We start from the raw sequence: 19,334 nt of genomic DNA on the forward strand, positions 1-19,334 counted from the left end.
GGAGGTGCCCGGACACTCTATTTGTGATCCGAAGAACGATCTGTACATCTCTTCGAGCGTCATGCGAAGAAGTGCTGAATAGTTCGCGGCCCTTCCGGGTTGAACTCCCACATACGGAGAGGTCGACGTTTGCAAGGCAGGGCTCGACGAACTAGCATGACTTGCATTACCTTAACAAGGCTGACATCTCTCTCTAGGAGATCTCGGATGCGACTCTGCAATGTTGGCACATCATTTACTGGCCCCCAGTCCAGCCCCTTGTTGAACCATGACGCTAGTTGTGGCGGGGGGCCCGAGCGGAAGGCAGGGGCGGCTACCCACTTAGTACCCCGGGGAGCTGTGATATAAAACCACTCCCGTTGCCATAAACTGGACACCTCCGGGAAGGAACCCTTTGGCCATGGAACATCGGCGCCTTTGCTTATTACGGCACCTCTACACTCTGCGTGTCGCCCCGCAATCATCTTCGGCTCCACATTGAAGGTCTTGAGCCATAAGCCGAAGTGTGGGGTAATGCGGAGGAAGGCTTCACACACGATGATGAACGACGAGATGTGAAGGATGGAATCCGGAGCCAGATCATGGAAATCGAGCCCGTAGTAGAACATGAGCCCTCTGACAAAGGGATCCAGACTAAAACCTAGCCCTCGGAGAAAGTGGGAGACGAATACGACACTCTCGCCAGGTTCAGGAGCGGGATGACCTGCCCTCGAGCAGGCGGCCTGTGTGAGATTTCGCCGGTCAAATACCTAGCTTCTCTTAGCTTCTTGATGTCCTCCTCTGTGACAGAGGAGGGCATCCATCGACCTTGAAGGTTGGATCCGGACATGATTGTAGGTCCGAAGCACCTAGCCTGAGCCTTGGGTGTTGGAACTCGAGGTGGGGGGAGGATTCGATTGAGCGCGAGAAGAAGGGGACAGGCCTAGGCCCCTTTATAAAGAGGATGAATATCAAGCGTCCTCCACGTGGCTGTTTGGGACATGCCTAAAATCGAGGAGTCATACCAACAGGCACGATCGGGTTGCCCATACCCTTATTGATGAGAATCCTGTGAAAAAAGGGACACGATCTCTGCGTCGACAGGACGTGCCAATAAAAACCGCCTCGCAACACGTGCAGTGGCAGGCTCGGAAAAACGGTTCATCATGACCAGACCATGGCAGTGCGTCACGTTATGAAAAGCTGTCAGCAGATTAGATTTGTGGAAATATTATTCTCTCTACGGTGGTATGTGAAATTTGTTTTGCAGAGCCGGACACTATCCTTGTGTTCAAAAACTTATGTGGAGTATTCGGAGGAGGAACCCGCCTTGCAATGCCAAAGACATTCTGCGCGCCGGACTCATCGTCATTGAAGCCTGGTTCAGGGGCTACTGAGGGAGTCCTGGATTAGGGGGTCCTCGGACAGTCGGACTATATCCTTTGGCCGGACTGTTGGACTATGAAGATACAAGATTGAAGAATTCGTCCCGTGTCCGGATGGGACTCTCCTTGGCGTGGAAGGCAAGCTTGGCAATACGGATATGTAGATCTCCTCCCTTGTAACCGACTCTGTGTAACCCTAGCCCCCTCCGGTGTCTATATAAACCGGAGGGTTTAGTCCGTAGGACAACAACAATCATACCATAGGCTAGCTTCTAGGGGTTAGCCTCTACGATCTCGTGGTAGATCAACTCTTGTAATACTCATATCATCAAGATCAATCAAGCAGGAAATAGGGTATTACCTCCATCGACAGGGCCGAACCTGGGTAAACATCGTGTCCCCCGCCTCCTGTTACCAACCGCCTTAGACGCACAGTTCGGGACCCCCTACCCGAGATCCGCCGTTTTTGACACCGACACCATTCCTGCAGTTAGTACCAATATACCTGGCAAACACTTCACCATTTTGATTCTTAAACAGTTTATAGTTTGCATCAAAGGATTCATCAATGATAATAGGGTTAGCACAAGTGAAGCCAGATAAGGTGGATGGATCCACTGAAGGTTCCTTTGCAGCAACCCATGTGGTTTTGGGGTACTACTCAGGCTTCTAGTAAGAACCATAAACGTTCATTTTCCTCTCGAACCCAACACCCTCTTTCCTAGGGTTTTGGTTCAGAATCTGCTTTTTGAGGACATCGCATAGTGTATGATGCCCTTTGAGACTTTTGTACATCCCTGTTTCAAGCAATGCCTTCAACCTAGCATTTTGATCAGCAATAGTGGTGGCATCCTCAGCAGAGGGGTGAGTTACCACATCAACAGTTGAAGATATTGCAACAGTAGCAGCAGTAGAACATTCAGCAACAGAAGCAGCATTATCACGCTCAAGGCATTTTAAACATGGTGGTTCAAATCCTTCCTGAGCGGGACTGATCTGTTGAGCGCGAAGTGACTCATTCTCTTTTTGAAGAACTTCATGAGCCGCTTTCAATTTCTCAAGCTCTTGCTTCCTTTGAAGATAATCATAGAGAAGCTTTTCATGAGTGGTTGAGAGCGTTTCATGACGACTTTCAAGTTCCTGGTACTTAACATGAAGATTTTTTATGTCTTCAATTAAGGACTGATATCGGGTCATTTCCGCGTCCAACGGATCATCGCTTTTGTCTAACAGTTTTTGAGTATGTTCCATAGCTTTCTGTTGTTCAGTTGCAATTTTAGCAAGTGTTTTGTAGTTGGGTTTGGATTCACAATCAGTGTCATCTTCACTTGATGTTTGAAAGTAAGCATCGCGTGATTTTACCTTGGCACCATGTGCCATGAAGCAGTAGGTGGGAGCAGAGTCGTCCTTGTCATTAGCATCAGCGTTGGTGACGGGGCCATTTTCTTCAGTGTTGAAGATGGACTTGGCAACGTAGGCTGTAGCTAGAGCCAGACTTGCAACGCCAGGATCGGACTCCTCCTCAGACTCCACCTCCGCCTCCTCAGAAGCAGACTCCTCCTTTGAATCCATCTCCTTGCCAACAAAAGCACGAGCCTTGCCAGATGAGCTCTTCTTATGTGATGAAGCCTTGGATGAAGACTTGGAAGAAGACTTTGAGGATTTCTTCTTCTTCTTGTCATCAGAATCATATTCCTTGCTCTTCTTCTTCTTGTTCTTCTCATTGTCCCACTTTGGACACTCAGAGATGTAGTGTCCGGGTTTCTTGCACTTGTGACATGTTCTCTTCTTGTAATCATGAGTGGAGGCTTCATCATTTCTTGAGCTGGTTCGTGAAGACTTTCTGAAGCCCTTCTTCTTGGTGAACTTCTGGAACTTCTTCACAAGCATAGCAAGCTCCTTTCCAACGTCTTCAGGATCACCAGAACTACAGTCAGACTCTTCTTCAGATGAGGAAACAACTTTTGCCTTCAAAGCACGAGTTCGGCCATAGTTGGGACCATAGATATCTCTTTTCTGAGATAGCTGGAACTCATGTGTGTTGAGCCTCTCACGTATGTCAGGCGGATCGAGTGTCTTGAAGTCAGGGCGTTCTTGTCTCATCAGGGCAAGGGTGTCGAACAAGCTGTCAAGTGATCTCAGCAGTGTCTTGACGATTTCATGCTTGGTGATCTCAGTGGCGCCGAGAGCACGAAGCTCATTTGTGATGTCAGTGAGGCGATCAAACATGAGCAGGACATTTTCATTGTCGTTTCTCTTGAAGCGGTTGAAGAGGTTGCGAAGAACACTGATCCTTTGATCTCTCTGGGTTGAGACGCCTTCGTTGACCTTGGAGAGCCAGTCCCAGACTAGCTTCAACGTTTCCAGAGCACTCACACGGCCATATTGTCCTTTGGTCAGATGACCACAAATGATGTTCTTGGCAGTAGAATCCAGTTGAATGAACTTCTTAACATTAGCAGGGGTGACACCTTCACCAGTCTTGGGAACACCATTCTTGACCACATACCAGGGGTCGACACCGATGGCTTCAAGATGCATGCGCATCTTATTCTTCCAGTAGGGATATTGAGTTCCATCGAAGGCGGGGCATGCAGCGGAGACTTTGATTATCCCTGCAGCCGACATAGCTAAAACTCCAGGTTGTTAAACCGAGTCACACAGAACAAGGGAGTACCTTGCTCTGATACCAATTGAAAGTGCTAGTTATCGACTAGAGGGGGGTGAATAGGCGATTTTTATGAAAGTCTTCAAAACATGGGAGTTTCGAAGGCAAACGATAGAAATGAGCCTATTAACATGCAGCGGAAAGTAGACTACACTATGCAAGCCATAGTCAAGTATTCAATGAAGTGAAAGCACGAAGACTAATAGCAGCTAGGTAGTAATGATCAGGATGGAAGATAGTATGAAGCCAAACAACAATAGAAGTCACACAGTGAAGTCAAACAGGTAACACAGGCAAGCAATGACTTCACGAAGACAAACTGTAAATAAAGAGAGGGAGAAGATAGAACCAGTCGCTTGGTGAGGACAAGGATTTGTTGGACCAGTTCCAGTTGTTGTGACAACTGTACGTCTGGTTAGGGAGGCTGAGATTTAACTCAGAAGACCGTGTCTTCATGTTATTCCCCTTGAGCTAAGGACACCCAGTCCTCGCCCAATCACTCTGGTAAGTCTTCAAGGTAGACTTCCAAACCTTCACAGACTTCGTTCACCGGCGATCCACAATGACTCTTGGATGCTCAGAATGCGACGCCTAACCGGCTGGAGGATTCACAGTCCTCAAGTGTAACAAGTCTTCAGGTCACGCGGACAGAAAGACTTCAGTGATGCCTAACACTCCTTGGCTCTGGGTGTTTTGGGCTTTGTCCTCGCAAGGATTTATCTCTCTCAAAAGCTCCGGAGGTGGGTTGCTCTAAAACGACAAAAGCCGTGCGCTAACTCTGAGCAGCCACCAATTTATGGTGTAGGGGGTGGGCTATTTATAGCCACTAGGCAACCCGACTGATTTGTCCGAAATCACCCTGGGTCACTAAGGAACTGACACGTGTTCCAACGGTCAGATTTCAAACACACGCGGCAGCTTGACTTGGGCTACAAGTAAAGCTGACTCATCCAGCTCTGGATAAGATTTGCTCTCATTTTCTTCGCTCGAAGACATAGGATTTGGTTGAGCATCACTATAGTCACTCTGACTTTGTTCACTGGGACCCCACTTAACAGTACGGTGGTTCCTATGACTCAACAAAGAAGAAAAGGAAACAACGAAACAACTAAGTCTTCGCGCTCCATAGTCTTCACGTGATGTCTTCTCTTGTCATAGTCTTCAATGTGAATATCTTCACATACCACCATTGTCTTCAATGTCTTCATACATTTTTAGGGGTCATCTCCGGTAGGTAAACCGAATCAATGAGGGACTACTACCTGTGTTATCCTGCAATTCTCACAAACACATTAGTCCCTCAACCAGGTTTGTCGTCAATACTCCAAAACCAACTAGGGGTGGCACTAGATGCACTTACATCTAAGCTTGGGGATGCCCCGGTAGGCATCCCACCTTTCTTCTTCAACAATTATCGGTTAGTATCGGTTGAGCCTAAGTTTTTGCTTCTTCACATGATGAGTGCTGTCCTTGAAATGTCATTTTATTTTGTTTAGCTTGTTGTTTGAATAATATCCCAAGATCTGAAATTCTTAAATGAGATAGAGTCTTCACATAGCTACATAATTATTTAACTACTCATTGATCTTCACTATTATCTTTCTGGAGTAGTTTGTCATTTACTCGTGTGCTTCACTTATATCCTATGAGTAAATGGTTGAATGATTTGAATGTCATAAATCTGAAATTATATATGTTTCATATGCTTATCCCATGGGGAGTAATGACTTTACATATAAGAAGTAGAGGTGGTAAATTTATTGACGGTTAGCAAACATTGTATTGGTCACTTGAACAATTCATGAAAGAATATTGAAGGAAGAGAGATTTCACATATAAATATACTATCTTGGACATCTTTTGCAATTGTGAGCACTCATTAAAATATGACATGCTAAAAGGTTGATGTTGGACAAGGAAGACAACGTAATGGATTATGTTTTCTTATATCCGAAATAAAGTATATTGTCATGGATCGCCCAACACGTTGAGCTTGCCTTTCCCCCTCATGCTAGCCAAATTCTTTGCACCAAGTAGAGATACTACTTGTGCTTCCAAACATCCCTTAAACCAGTATTGCCATGAGAGTCCACCATACCTACCTATGGATTGAGTAAGATCCTTCAAATAAGTTGTCATCGGTGCATGCAATAAAAATTGCTCTTTAAATATGTATGATCTTTTAGTGTGGAGAAAATAAGCTTTATACGATCTTGTGATATGGAAGCAATAAAAGCGACGGACTGCATAATAAAGGTCCCTATCACAAGTCGCAATATAAAGTGACGTTCCCTCGCATTAAGATTTTGTGCATCCAACAATAAAAGCGCATAGCAACCTCTGCTTACCTCTGCAAAGGGCCTATCTTTTACTTTTATGCAAGAGTCATGGTCTGCGAAGGGCCTATCTTATTTTCCTGAACATAAGATGAATTGTAATTGTTTGATGACTAATAACACAGTTTGTTAGTTTTCAAGAAAGTTTATGATCTAAACTTTAACATGTGAATAGTTTGTTACTTGATCATGCAAAGTTCTATGAGTTGAGCTACTGTTATGACATATAATGATGCTAGAAAAGGTGATTGAAATTATCATTGATCAAACTTATGCACCTGCTAGCATTCACACTTCGTAAATTCTTTCTTTTATCATTTACCTACTCGAGGACGAGCATGAATTAAGCTTGGGGATGCTGATACGTCTCCAATGTATCTATAATTTTTGAAGTACTCATGCTATTATATTATCCATCTTGGATGTTTAATGGGCTTTACTATGCACTTTTATATTATTTTTGGGACTAACTTATGAACCCAGAGCCCAGTGCCAGTTTCTATTTTTTCCCTTGTTTCAGTGTTTCGCAGAAAAGGAATATGAAACGGAGTCCAAACGGAATGAAACCTTCGAGAGAGTTATTTCTGGAACGGAAGCAATCCAGGGGACTTGGAGTGCACGTAAGGGAAGCAACGAGGCAGGGGGGCGCGCCCACCCCCTCTGGGCGTGCCCTCCACCCTCGTGGGCCCCTCGTGGCTCCCCTGACCGACTTCTTTCGCCTATATATATATATCCATATACCCTAAAACCATCGGGGAGCAGAATAGATCGGGAGTTCCGCCGCCGCAAGCCTCTGTAGCCACCAAAAACCAATCGGGGCCCTGTTCCGGCACCCTGCCGGAGGGGGATCCCTCACCGGTGGCCATCTTCATCATCCCGGCGCTCTCCATGACGAGGAGGGAGTAGTTCACCCTCGAGGCTGAGGGTATGTACCAGTAGCTATGTGTTTGATCTCTCTCTCTCTCTCGTGTTCTTGAGGTGGTACGATCTTGATGTATCGCGGGCTTTGCTATTATAGTTGGACCTTATGATGTTTCTCCCCCTCTACTCTCTTATAATGGATTGAGTTTTCCCTTTGAAGTTATCTTATTGGATTGAGTCTTTCAGGATTTGAGAACACTTGATGTATGTCTTGTCGTGCTTATCTGTGGTGACAATGGGATATCACGTGATCCACTTGATGTATGTCTTGCCGTGATTATCTGTGGTGACAATGGGATATCACGTGATCCACTTGATATATGTTTTGGTGATCAACTTGCGGGTTCCGCCCATGAACCTAAGTATAGGGGTTGGCACACGTTTTCGTCTTGACTCTCTGGTAGAAACTTTGGGGCACTCTTTGAAGTACTTTGTGTTGGTTTGAATAGATGAATCTGAGATTGTGTGATGCATATCGTATAATCATACCCACGGATACTTGAGGTGACATTGGAGTATCTAGGTGACACTAGGGTTTTGGTTGATTTGTGTCTTAAGGTGTTATTCTAGTATGAACTCTATGATAGATCGAGCAGAAAGAATAACTTTGAGGTGGTTTCGTACCCTACCATAATCTCTTCGTTTGTTCTCTGCTATTAGTGACTTTGGAGTGACTCTTTGTTGCATGTTGAGGGATAGTTATATGATCCAATTATGTTATTATTGTTGAGGGAACTTGCACTAGTGAAAGTATGAACCCTAGGCCTTGTTTCCTAGCATTGCAATACCGTTTGTGCTCACTTTTACCATTAGTTACCTTGCTGTTTTTATATTTTCAGATTACAAAAACCTATATCTACCATCCATATTGCACTTGTATCACCATCTCTTCACCGAACTAGTGCACCTATACAATTTACCATTGTATTGGGTGTGTTGGGGACACAAGAGACTCTTTGTTATTTGGTTGCAGGGTTGCTTGAGAGAGACCATCTTCATCCTACGCCTCCCACAGATTGATAAACCTTAGGTCATCCACTTGAGGGAAATTTGCTACTGTCCTACAAACCTCTGCACTTGGTGGCCCAACACGTCTACAAGAAGAAGGTTGTCTAGTAGACATCACGCACCTCCTCCAAGGCCTGGGCCTCGGGGGTTTCTCCAACAATAGGAGTGTGCGGTGCATCCATATTGCGGCGGCGGAGCTCTTGCCTCTGCTGTGAAGAAAGAGGCTCGAGACGGTACTCCTCGTGAGCGCGCGACGGATCGCCACCGCCATCGCCACCGTCGTCGCAGGGGTAGCCAGGAGGACTGCACGGTCCATTGACCATCAGGACTTCCGCCGCGGTGTCACTGCTGTCGCACTCGGATGCGGTCTCGACGGAGCCAGTCGAACAGGCCATAGAGAGTTTCATCGGGCTCGATTGCCGCGACTTGTGGGGTGGCCGATTGGCGGGCCACTGCATGCCTCACCCACCGCTGGAGCCGCGACCGACCGGAACGCTTGCGCCGGCGAACAGCGGGGAGCGAGGACGCTACAGGAGCCGACCGATACTGAGTCGATGGCTGCCGAAGAGGGACACCGCGGACGTATGCGCGAAAGTGCGTCGCCCCCCGAACGGGGAGTGCCTTGACATCGAGTGGAGCCTCTTGGAGCCAGGCGGAGTCGTCGGCGACGAAGACGAGTGTGCCGAGACGGATCTCGCGGCCCTCAGCCAGTTCTCCGCTGGAAACCATGATGACGGGGATCGGAAAATTGCAACTTCACCAAAAGGTCGCGAAGACACCAGCCCCACGGTGGGCGCCAACTGTCGTGGATCTAAGACTGACAGTAGAATGGGGGTAGGTATGAGGAGGCAAGATCCTAGCTATGGCGAAGTTGTACACATGAGTTTTACGAGTTCAGGCCCTTCACGGAGGAAGTAATAGCCCAACGTCTCGGAGCCCGGGGGCGGTCGACTGGATTATGCGCGTGTGAGTTACAGGGGATGCGAACCCTTGTCCCAGAGGAGGAGGGCGGCTTATATAGAGTGCGCCAGGACCCCAGCTCCCCTCCGTTACACAGGGTTCAATGTACATAAAGAGGGAGCGTTACAGGTAACGTCCGCAATAAAGTGTTATAAATGACAATTAAGTCTATGAGTAAACGCCCGACCGTTGCTGTGTAGAGTGACTTTAGATCTTCTGCATGTCGAGTAGTTTCTGTGACGGTCGAGTGACATTGATTCTTCCGAGTGGAATGTCTCTGGTCGAATGGATGATGGTACCCTTCGAATGCTTCTGACTTCAGGGTGATGTCTTTGGGGAGGGTATCTAGGTCAGGCCTATAACCCTACCCTAGGTACATAACTTCATCACTCCTCCATCAACTTGATATTCTTCAGGGGCGTTAGTCCTCATTTTTCGACCCTTTTGGTCATTCGATGACAAAGGGGGAGAAATTTGAGTTAGTCTTCAAGCGGGTCTATCTATATGGGCGGTTTTTTTTTGCTAAGTTACAACTCTTGTTCTTCTGAGACTTTATTCGATCGAGTTGTAAACTTAAACTCTATGGTGGTCTCACACTTTTGCTGAGATTTTCTGCATGCTTATTCCCCATTAATGTTAATGCACGCGTATTGAATTACATTAGTCACCATATTTCATCATGCATTTCAAATTCTTCATATTATATGTCAAATGCGTGTATGAAGTACAAGATATAGGGGGAGATCTCCATGATTCTACTCTTCAAGTGTGCGTTGCTTCAAAAGCAAATTCCTCACTATGCACATCTTCAGCGGGAGTTCTTTTATATCTTGCAATCAAATTCCTCAAAATCAGTATTTACACTTCATATGTGTATCCCCGTTGAAAACTTAACCTACATTGTCATCAATCACTAAAAAGGGGGAGATTGTAAGTGCATCTAGTGCCCCTTAGTGATTTTGGTGTATTGAAGAGTTATAGGTTAAGGAACTAATGTGTTTGTGACTGTACACAGGTCTATAAGTCTACGAGGAGTTTGATATTTACAGAGAAAGTCGACCCCTAAAAATGAATGTCTTCGACTGAAGACTTTGGATTTCTGAAGACTTTGAAAGTGAAGAAATTGGTGTGACCTTGAAGACTTGGCATTCATTCGAGGAACATGAAGCGTGAAGACTTTTGTTTTCGTAGTTTCATTTTCTCTTTCTTGAGTCATAGGAAACACCGTACTATTAAAGGGGGTCGAGGAAATACTAAGGAAAAATTTCCATGTGATGCTCAACTCAAAATCCTACACGTACCAATCCCTTCGAGTGAAGCCATTGGAAATCTCATACCGTTCAGTCAATTTCTTCAGTGACAGAGACGAAGTTCTTCTGGTTGTTGAGGAATTTGTTCTGACTATGGAGTTAGGAATTCGTTAGTGCAGATTGCCTACACAGTGAGGAACATGGTAGCCCTGAGGAAATTGAGCCTCAAATATTCGACCGTTGCTGTGCTACGCGCCAGATGTCCCAAAATATCTACCCACCTAACGATCATATCATTGAAGGGCATTTATGTCTTATCATGTCAGGCTGCTCCCTAGGCTATAAATAGCCGCCCCCTACAATCACTAGCTGGTTGGCTGCTCCGAGAGAAACTGACACTTGTCATTTGTGAGCATCCCATCCTCTGAGGACTTTGAGCGAAAATCATCAAGTGAGGAAACCCAAACCCAAACACCTACAAATCCAAAGTGATTGAGCATCACTGAAGAGATTGATTCTGCGTGGATCCGACGCTTGTTACCTTTGAAGACTGTGCATCTTACAGATGGTTAGACGTCATGGTCTAGAGCATCCAAGAGGAAATTGTGGATCACCGAGTGATCGAGTTTGTGAAGGTTTGAAAGTCACCTGAAGACTTACCACGAGTGATTGGGCGAGGTCTGTGTGACCTTAGCTCAAGGAGAATACGGTGAGGACTGTGTGTCCGGGACTGTGTGTCCTCAGGTTTAAATACCTAGCTGCTCCAACCAGACGTACAACTGTCACAGCAGTTGGAACTGGTCTACCAAATCATTGTCTTCACCAAGCCTACTGGTTCTATTTCCTTAACTCTTTCATTTCCTCATTACAGTTGTTGTGAGCTTGTTCATATCTGTTTGAAGACTTTGACTGAAGACTTTCTCAATTTCCTCAGTCAATTTCTTCAGTCTGTTTGTCTTCATCCTGTGTTATCATGTGTTTACGCTTTCTGTACTCTGTGCTTGTCTTCATTTCATCATGATGACCATGGTTGTGTTCTGTTATGATTACATCTGAGTACTTATTCCGCTGCAAGTAGTTCTTCGCTTAGGAATTTCCTCACCCTGAAATTCCTCAGTGAAGAATTCATAAAAATGGCCTATTCACCCCCCTCTAGTCGATATAACGCACTTTCACCTCCTCCTCCTCCTCCTCTGTCTTTGGGGTTATCCACCATATAGACATCGTAGGTGGAGGTGGCTGCCCACTTGCCGGTGTTAGTAGTGGCAGGCGATGAGTTAGTGTCTGACATCTCATCGACATCTTCATCCATGTCGGTATCCTGTTCGGAATGTATGCTAAAACGTTAGTTAAGTCTTTGATGATAGAAACCGGATGGGTGGAGGGTGGGTTGAAAATTCCAGGTCTGATCATATGGCCTCTGCCCAAATTAAAGGGGATCGTCCAATTGAGCCGAGGCACTAGATGACCCATTGCTCCAATTGGTACATAGTCCAACTGCAACCCAGATGCTAAGTGAACTATCTGAAACATAAAAAGGAAATTAAGTGCACTATTTCAAGGATGTTTCTTGTGAATGGTCTATCACCAAAATTAATGGGGACTATAAACCTTTTTTTTTCTCCACCGCATAGGCCAGCCGGACCCGCTGTCGGCATCTACCCCTGCACTGGGCCTCCAGCTATCGTTTGTGTCGACTCGGCGGTGAATTCCTGCTTGGCTTTGGTATGCCGCGGGGTCTGGCCGTCTAGCGGTGGAGTTGGCCGGTTAGGGAAGATAAAAAGTGGGGTAAACGAATGGGGAATAAAATGCTACGTGGGATAAAAGCCAATCGAGTGTGAGGATGAAATGGCCACAAACAACCGGCGGCCAGGACTGGGGGCCTTCCAGTCCATACCACACGGGCCAACGACGTGGCATACGATGGATGAAAACCCACCCGGGTTCATGTCGCCATACAATGACACAACACCCATTTGGCACGATGTACAAAAAGGGCAACCAAAATAGGCTACATCGTGCAGCATCGGTAAGCCGACAAGGTATCTGAAAATGGTGCTAAACAGTGAGGACCAGCGACGACGAGAGACCGATCAGAAAAACCACTCTAGATGTGAAAGGAGAACGTAGACCGGTGAAACCTGTTGAGTAACGTGATTGTATTAGGAAACATAGGTTACTAGGAAATATTTTAGCTTGCCTTGTACTTCAAGTAGATCATGTACTTCTATATATATGCCCACGAGGCTCAAGTAATACAACGAACTATTCCACCAATCCGCTCTCTCCATTCTAACATGGTATCAGAGCAAGTCGATCCTAAACCCTAGCCGCCGCCGCTTCCGCACCCGCGCGCCGCCCCTGGGGCGGTCGGCCTCCATGACCGCCGCCGGGGGCCGCGCCGCCCGTACCTAGGGTTCGTTCACCGGTCGTGTTGACCGGCTGCCCTAGAGAGTCTTTTCCCCGAGCCTTGCTCCGGGGTTTTCTCTCTCCCGCCAGTCATCTTGATCGCGCGGTTTTTTTTTGGTTTTCCGATATATTCTTGATCGGTTTGCGTCGCCCACCGCCGCCGTCGACCCCGAACGCCTCTACTCCGACCCCGGCGCGACCAGCCGGCCTCTCCTCCGACCCGGCGGCCACGTGCGCCGAGGCGGCCAGTCAGGGCCAGTCGCCGTCTGCGCGTCGGTCTGCCCGTCGCCCTGCGTCGGCCGTCACCGCCCTGCTCCGACCGGGACACCTGCATCGCCCCGACCCGGCGGCCTCGCGCCATGCGACGGCGAATCATAGTCGTCGCTCGCGCGCCGGCCCGCCCATCGATCCACATCACCCGCCTCCGCCGCATCTGCACGGCGGCCCCGTTGTCTACCTCGCCGGTGTCGTCCTCGGCTGCGTCGAAACGGCTGTGTCCGGCTCATCGGCTGCTTCAACTCGGGCGCCGCTGTTCCGTTGGTCGCTCGGGCTTCCCTGCCCGGGCGCCGGCGTTGCATTGGCAGCCCGGGTGCCAGTGCTGACAAGCTCGTCCGCACGACGTCCCACGCCGTCCGTCGTCGTCGGCTTCATCTCGGACTCCACCGCCACCACGCCTCCACTGAGCGGCGTCCCCGACCTCGCCCGCGATTGGCTTGATCACCCGGTCGCCGCCGCGATCCGCCTCATCTACGCCGCGCGACCGACCTGGCCCGTCGGTTACGCGCGCCTCCGCAGGTCCCGTGAAGATCGTCCCCGAGTTCAGCGCGCCTCTCCACCGATCGAGCATCGGGCTGCCGCTGTGTCGCCCCGTCAGGCCGCAGCGCCGCCGCCCCGTGGTTCTTCTCCCGGCTGCACTGACTCGCGTCACCGCTCCGTCGCCCCTTCGGGCCATAGTGCCACGGCCCGCGGTCCCCCGCCGCCCCGAGGGCGTCCGCTCTAGGCCGTCCCGTGGCTGCATCGACCCTCGCGCCGCCGCTACGTCGCCCCGTCGGGCCATAGCGAGCGTGGCACGCGGTCCACGCCGCCGTCCCGAGGCCGTCCCCGCGGTTGCACCGACTCGCGAACCGCCGCTGCGTCACCCTTTCGGGCCGTAGCGCCGCGGCCCGCGGTCCACTCTGCCATCACCGCGCGTCGACTTCCCGTGATATGTGCCACGCCGTCTCCCTTGGCGCGGGAAAACCACCGTCCGCGCCGGTCTTCGTCACGCTGTCAGAGTTCTTCGCCTACATCGAGCACCGCCGCCGCACTCCTAACCTAGCCGCCGCCGCCGCTCTTCTTTGGCCGCCGCCGCCGCTACCTTCGTAGCAGCCGCCGCCCATCCACCCCCTTCGTCTTCATCCAGCACCAGCTCGTCGCCAGCGTCGCCGTCATCTACCCCGACCGCTTCATCTACTCCGACAACCGCGGGCGACATTGGCCCCGCGCCGATGGACGCCGCAATCGTCGTCGAGTTCTTCTCTGCTGGCCCCTCCGACTTCTCCGACATGGCGTACAGCTCGTGCAGGTACCTCGTCTACGCATGTCCGGTGCTGGCAACACTGATGCGTGCCTTCATCCACGACGTGTCCCCGGGCCTGGCAAACCTGGTCGGCGCTTCGTCAACTTCGTCTTCGTCCGTCTACGCATGCCCGGTGCTGGCAACACCGGTGCGTGCCTTCGTCCACGATGTGTCCCCGGGCTTGGCAAACCCGCCGCGATGCATCGTCAACAACATTTTCTTCCCAGCGCACCCCTACTTCGACACCACTGCGCCCATGCTAACTCGGCGCCCTCTTGCGCCCGCGGCTCCACGGCGACTTCCTCGACACCGACCACCCCGACTCGACATTGACCACGACATTCTTCGCACGGCTACCTCGACCACAGCTCCACCACCCACGCTCTCGGCTACATCGACAAACGGCACAAAGGGCTACCGCCTTGCTTGAGCAACCTCGTTGGTTTCCACTCCAGCCACGACTCCGCGATGCGTCGATCGTTACGACTGTGGGTGGGTGTCCGTCGGCTTGCCTTCGGATTCTTCTCCAGTCTCACCGTCTGCGTCGCTACCATTGTGACTGCGGGGGGATGTTGAGTAACGTGATTGTATTAGGAAACATAGGTTACTAGGAAATATTCTGGCTTGCCTTGTACTCCAAGTAAATCATGTACTCCTATATATATGCCCACGAGGCTCAAGTAATACAACGAACTATTCCACCAATCCGCTCTCTCCCTTCTTATAAAACCGTTCCACAGGGCAACTCAGCACCCGCAGTGACACAACACAAGCACGAGGGAACCAAAACTGGATTGGCCCTGCGGTGCCTACAAGCCGGGCAGACAAAGCATCTCCGGATACAACAAAGACCAACTAGTGAGGGTGTTCCATAGAGTAACCCTACAATACAGCTTCGCACACACCGCGGGGGCTAGCCCTTGGACCGGCTGCAGCTTAAGGGTGCAAACGATGCCTATCACATTGTTAGATTCACGTCTAAATCTGGGCCTTCTCAGAGCTCAGCGATTTTGGGCCGTCCGATCTCAAGCTTGATGCGTTCTGGCCCATCGGATCAACCTCCTGATTATTCTCGGCCGTTGGATATAATGGATGGATGGAGCAATCAACAGTGATTTTTTCCTCTCACCACGGGATATTGAGCATGCCTCTCTGACCCGTGCGGCACGTGGCTGGTGGGCCACGCCTGTCTGTGGCTTGGGTGCGGAGAAGCCCGGTGTGGGCGGCCCGCGGTCAAAAAATCTTGCCACCGCCTGTAATTTTTAGATTCTGCCGAGGGCATTACAGAGATTTCACGTATGTGCCCTTGCGTGGCGTCATGTGGGTGGGTCGTTTCTCTACCTAAAAATAAAGGACAGAGCGTTTCTCCAATTTTTTCGTCCATTAGACGCTTTTCATCCGTCATCTTGTTTTTCCTCCGTCGTCTTTTTATTGTGACGTACATAAACAATAAAAAATTTAAGTTTGCATTAGAAGGGGCTTGAACCCTGCCAGCAAGCTTTGAGCCCACACGGACGAACCAGCCCACCTATCAAATCTATTATGTGAGATAGCAAAAGGACAATTTCCTTTTATATATAAGTTCTTGTCTTTTTTTGACGAGTTCCTCTGTCCGCTCCGTTAGTAGTAGGTCACTCGAAGGATCTTTCCGTGTGTAATTTTGGCTGCCAACGTTGGGCCTCAGAACATGTTGGGCTTTTTACGGCGATGCATGTTGGGCCTCACATAGTAAAAACAGAAAAATATGGCGCTCGTGGAGGTTCAAACTCAAGAACAGCACTGTACCATACAAATGAACACAACCAGTTGAACTAGACTATCGATCCGTGAGAATATTGGGTTCGTCTAATAATTAATTAGCCAACGACGCTAATCAGGGAAGGAAAGCATTAAAATTTGCCGTGCCCTTAAAAAGGAAAGGAATTTATAGAATGAAAAAACTTGATCTATTGCATGCATGGATCAATAATGGGAGAGAGCCTTTACCGACGACCCATAGGAGCTCCGCCGCTGTTCCCATGGCCGGTGGTATGGTACCAAGAAGCACATGTTTACGCATGATGACAAGTGCAGGTATGCATCAAACGGCTCCTTTTTTTGTCTCGGTACATTCAAAAGAAATTGTATTAGCAAGGCACTCCCTACTTTTTAGACAAGAATTATTTATACGCAAGCATGCACTCTTATTTGTTTTATACATGAATCACGCCAGCACCCATCATATATATATGCTTTTATATCGGTAATCCATTTCTGAGCCCAGACTCGGCTGCACTCGCCCTGACGAAAAAAATCAAAACAAATACTAGAAAAATTCAAAAAATTCCAAAAAAATTAGATGGTAGATAATTTGATGCGTGAGGTTCGCTCCAATTTTCAAATAATTTGGACATATGAGCAGCTCTCGGCAAAAAAGACAAATTCGGGGTCTGTAAAAATGTCTACTGTTCACGCACTGTTCTAACCTGATTTGTCTTTTTTGCTGAGAGCTGCTCAAATGTCCAAATGATCTAAAAATTGGAGCAAACCTCACGCATCAAATTATCTACCACCCAAAAAAATTTGAATTTTTTTGAATTTTTATACTATTTAATTTGATTTGTTTTCTGACCGGTGCAGATGAGCCTGGGCACCGAAACGCCGCACTCCTTTTATATGCATATTTCTTCCGGTGTTCATGTCTCATAACAAGATTTTTTTCTTATGTATAAGTATATCATGTATGCACATGGGATAAGTCATAACACAATACAACAATTAATAATGCAATTTGATAGAGCTTTCCAAGAAGATTCCTCATGAGAAAATTGTCTCGGTTTTGGAAGATATTATATATACGTTTCCGGCTTTCGGTTAATGAACCAGTCATAACAGTTAACCCAACATCACAGGTCCTACTATCTCTCACACTAATATGTCTCGCATTAACCGCCAACAATTAGTACATCATTGTTACTGGATAGCACATGAAATAGTGCAAGTTGAATAAAATAGAAAAGTTGCAAACAAAACAATCCATACATTCCTTGGCAGTTTGACAAAAATGATTTGTCTCAAAGCACAATTCTTTTTCATCATAGAAAAAATTGGATACTTATTTGGCTAGGGGAATGCAATATTTTTTCTTCCCGTTGCAACGCACGGGCATATATGCTAGTATGTGTAAAAGCACGGGAGGGAGCCCGATTGGGGGAGAACCCTAGCCGCCATCCCTGCCGTGGTCCTCACTTCTCTCTTTCAGCAGCCACCTTGCTCCCGCATCTCCTCCCCTTCCACTGCCACAGTCGTGTTCGCCGCCACCGCTGCCCTCCCCGTTGCCCTAGCGCCCCCATCCCCGCCTCCTCCCCTGGACGCCGCGAGCACGAGGAACAAGGATCCGTCCACAATCTTCATCGCGCACGGCACCGTCAGCCGACCAGATGTCCCCCTCTCCCCTTTCCAACACGCACTCTCTTATCTGTTCTTCGCCCCCTCTCCTCCCCTCGTGACGCCGCCCACCGTTTCCATCGACCAGCAGCCATCCCCATGTCGTCTCTCATCTCAAGCCGGCGGCTGCCGCTCTCTGGAGTGGCAGCTGCAGCCCCGCCCCTCCCCTGCACGCCGTCCATAGACGGAGATGTAGCAACGGAGGCATACGCCACCTGCACGTCGCTGACTCGATCCAGGAGCAGCGAGGACTGCATCGCCATAGAGGATGCCAGTGTTAGAGTAGTCATTATGGTATACGACTTCTAGTCCAAGTCAGTTTTGTACCCCTACCCCAAGTCGGTTTGTACCCTCTTATATACTCTTGTATGCCGCACCAAATCATAAATAAGCAACAGTTTTATTCAGCTTTCATGGTATCAGATACCGGTCCCAGGGTTTAGGGTATGGCTCCGCCAACACCACCGCCGCCGCCGCTGTTGGAAATATGCCCTAGAGGCAATAATAAATGGTTATTATTATATTTCTTTGTTCATGGTAATTGTCTATTATTCATGCTATAATTGTATTGTCTGGAAATCGTGATACATGTGTGAATACATAGACCACAACCTGTCCCTAGTAAGCCTCTAGTTGACTAGCTCGTTAATCAACAGATAGTCACGGTTTCCTGACTATGGACATTGGATGTCATTGATAACGGGATCACATCATTAGGAGAATGATGTGATGGACAAGACCCAATTCTAAGCATAGCATAAAAGATCGTGTAGTTTCGTTTGCTAGAGCTTTTCCAATGTCAAGTATCTTTTCCTTAGACCATGAGATCGTGCAACTCCCGGATACCGTAGGAGTGCTTTGGGTGTGCCAAACGTCACAACGTAACTGGGTGACTATAAAGGTGCATTACGGGTATCTCCGAAAGTGTTTGTTGGGTTGGCATGGATCGAGACTGGGATTTGTCGCTCCGTGTGACGGAGAGGTATCTCTGGGCCCACTCGGTAATGCATCGTCATAATGAGCTCAATGTGACTACGGCGTTAGTCACGGGATCATGCATTGCGGTACGAGTAAAGAGACTTGCCGGTAATGAGATTGAACAAGGTATTGGGATACCGACGATCGAATCTCGGGCAAGTAACATACCGATTGACAAAGGGAATTGCATACGGATTGATTGAATCCTCGACACCGTGGTTCATCCGATGAGATCATCGTGGAGCATGTGGGAGCCAACATGGGTATCCAGATCCCGCTGTTGGTTATTGACCGGAGAGGCGTCTCGGTCATGTCTGCTTGTCTCCCGAACCCGTAGGGTCTACACACTTAAGGTCCGGTGACGCTAGGGTTGTAGAGATATATGTATGCGGAAACCCGAAAGTTGTTCGGAGTCCCGGATGAGATCCCGGACGTCACGAGAGGTTCCGGAATGGT

The sequence above is a fragment of the Aegilops tauschii genome, chromosome 5, assembly GCF_002575655.3.
Source record: "Aegilops tauschii subsp. strangulata cultivar AL8/78 chromosome 5, Aet v6.0, whole genome shotgun sequence".
Lineage (NCBI taxonomy): Eukaryota > Viridiplantae > Streptophyta > Magnoliopsida > Poales > Poaceae > Aegilops > Aegilops tauschii.